Here is a 3,121-nt window from a genome sequence, read left to right on the forward strand (position 1 = left end):
AAGGGGAAGGTTGGTGGAAAAAAGGGGACCCAATCACAATGATCTACATATAAACCCTACCCTGGGGGATGAACAACAGAAAACTGGGTGAAGGGAGACATCGGTCTGTGTAAGACATGACAAAATAATAATAATTTATAAATTATCAAGGGTTCGGGAGGGAGGGGAAAAATTGATATCAAGGGCTTAAGTAGAAAGGAAATGTTTTGAGAATGATGATGGCAACAAATGTACAAATTTACTTGACACAAATCAAAAGAAACACAAATGGAACAAGCTACCATATTCCACTACTTGTCTGTCAGTTTCTCATACTGTGGTGACTTGTGTGTTGCTGTGATGCTGAAAACTATGTAACTGGAATTGCAAATGCCAGTAGGGTCACCCAAAGTGAACAGGTTTCAACAGAGTTTCCAGGCTAAGGATCTTGTTAAACCTATCATGAAGTACAATGTTATATGTGATCAGATTATATCTATCTATCCACCTTCAAGGAAATCCAATTAATACAAATATTATTGAAATTTATGCACCATCCATAAAAGTTAGCTATGAAGAAACTGAAGAATTCAACCAATTGACTTCACTCAAAAATTTATAAAACATACTATCAAGATGCATTGATAGTTCTTGGAATGCAAAAGTTGAAGACAAAGAGGAACAGTAGTTGGAAAATATGGGTTTGGTGATAGAAATGAAAGAGGAGATCACATGGTAGAATTTTGCAAAATCAATGATTACTTCATAGCAAATACCCTTTTTCAAAAATATATGTACTTCCCCAGAGAGAATACACAGAAATCAAATTGACTACATCTGTGAGAAGATACGATGGAGAAGCTCAATATTAGCAGCTAAAACAAGACCGGGGCAGACAGTGGAACAGATAAAAAATTGCTCAAACGTAAGCTGAGGTTAAGCAGTCAGAGGGAAGATGATGTCCAAGTAGATTTACTCGCCAAGAGCTCCTGCTGCCAGACCAGAAAATTAAAAGGTAAGGTGAATGAGATTGGGAGGCCGAGTCCTAAAATTAGAATCAGGGTACTAGGGCCTGGCCCAGACCCCCACTTTTAAATTTTTCACTCACAAAGTGAACTGAGAACACACTGAAACGCTCTAGGTTCATTGTGCTGCTTTCACGGGCTCCACAATGAGCCTCTGCCAGCGCCTCAGTCCCGCAGGAAGCAACGATTACCCCAGGCTGCTGTCTAAAAGTGGTTATAATCTCAGACTAGAAGAGAACCTCTGAAAGCAAGTCACAAGACCCCACACCAGAGCTCTCTGCGCTGTTAGCTACCTTGCACTCATAGCCTAGTGGTCAGGGTTGGTGCAGGTAGCTGTAGTTTTGCAGCAATTGAAAAGACATCAGGAAATTTACCTGACACAGATCACAGTGTGGCAGAGCATAAGGGGGTAGCCAAAGGCTAGGGGGAAAATTCAGTTCCAGTTGGCTGAGAAGAAAACAACCTCTCTGATGAGCTAGATCTCCTCCCCTGGGGGTCAGCGTGACAACCCCAAAATTAGGGCATCCCACAAGCCCAATATAAAAAAGAGGAAAATTATTTTCTCCGAAAAAATGCAAATCCCAGGCTCATTTTTTAATACCAAGACAAACTGCAGTATGGGTCCTTTAACATACATTAATATAATAAAGGAGCCAGAGTTAAGGAATGTCAGAAGTTAGCTACAGAGCCTGGAGGCTTTCCACATAACAAAGAGCCTCAGGAGCAAGCATCAGTCTCAGAATAATTTCACTGAGCACAACCACAGAGCCCATAGCAAGGGGGCTAGTTTAATTTAATTCAATTCCAGTTGGCCAGGAAAAAAAATTCTCTGAGCTATTGGGGCATCAACAGTATTGGCATAAGCTAGGACAACTCCACAAGCCCAACGGGTAAGCTGTCTGCCCTCAGTGGTCTTACACATAGTTGGGAGGTCCTCCCTAACCTTCACGTGGCTGGAGGATCTCCTGCCTGTCCTGGGTCCTAAACATGACTAAGGGAACTTCCTGCTGCAGTGCTGCATACAGCACAAGGCAGCTATACCTGTGATCTCCAGTTGTCAACACCACTGCGGGAACCACTGCCTGGCCTCTGCTGTAATCTTGCCTATGAGGGTAATTCCATCCAGCATCTGTGGGACCCTACAACAAGCAGGGACACCACCCCATAATCTTGAGGCAGGATTGGAACTCCTCCAGCCTCACGGTCAGGTGATCAGGGCTCAGTTATCTCCTTACTTTCTAATATTTTCTTCTATCTTTATTCTCTCTCCCTTTTCTCTTGACTAATGCAGTTGGTCTCAGTGGGCCCAGTTTTGTTTTGCTTTGCTTTTTCTTCCTTTTTTCTTCTTTTCTCCCTCTCCGTTCACACGCCACTGCTGGTTTATGGGCCACTACCCTCCGCCTAGGGTAATTCTGCCAAAAGAGCAGGGGGAGCTCCAGGCTGCCCTCTGTGGGAGCGCTGCAGACCACACAAGGAAGCTAAGACAGCCCTCTCCAGTGCTCCACACTCCTGAAAGAAACCTCCACATGGCCTCCACAGTGATCTTGCCAACTAGGGCAGTTCCGCCCAGCACCTGTGGGACCCTGCACCAAAAGGGCACACCCACCCGCCACCTTGGGGCAGGGTTTAAACCCCTCTAGCCCCACATTCAGGCGATCAGGGATAAGCTATCTCTTTACTCTTAATTTTTTTCTTCTCTCTTCCCTACTAATCTGTCTCAGCAAGCACAGTTGAGTTGTTTCTTCTTTCTTCTGTTTTTTTTTTGTTTTCTTTTTCTCTCCTCTCCCTCTCTTCCCTTCTACATGCCCCTGCTGGATTCCAGACCCCTACCCCTGCTTAGGGCAACTACACCCACCCAGTGGGGAGAGCTCCAACCTGTCCCCTGTAAAAGTGCTACAAATGTCACAGCACGGGGTTCAGCTATCTCTTTATCGATTTATTTATTTTTCTTTCCTTCTTCTTTTTTCCTCTTCGTCTATATTTTCTCTCTTTCCTGCCACAGTCTCAGCAGGCTCAGTTTTTCTTTTATGTTGTTTTCTTTTTTTGTTTCATTGGGTTTCTTTGTTTTGTTTTTATTTTGTCTTTGCTTTTTTTGGTGTGTGTTAGTTTGTCTTTTA

The sequence above is a fragment of the Echinops telfairi genome, unplaced genomic scaffold, assembly GCF_000313985.2.
Source record: "Echinops telfairi isolate 266 unplaced genomic scaffold, ASM31398v2 ScPeMD7_34;HRSCAF=130, whole genome shotgun sequence".
NCBI lineage: Eukaryota > Metazoa > Chordata > Mammalia > Afrosoricida > Tenrecidae > Echinops > Echinops telfairi.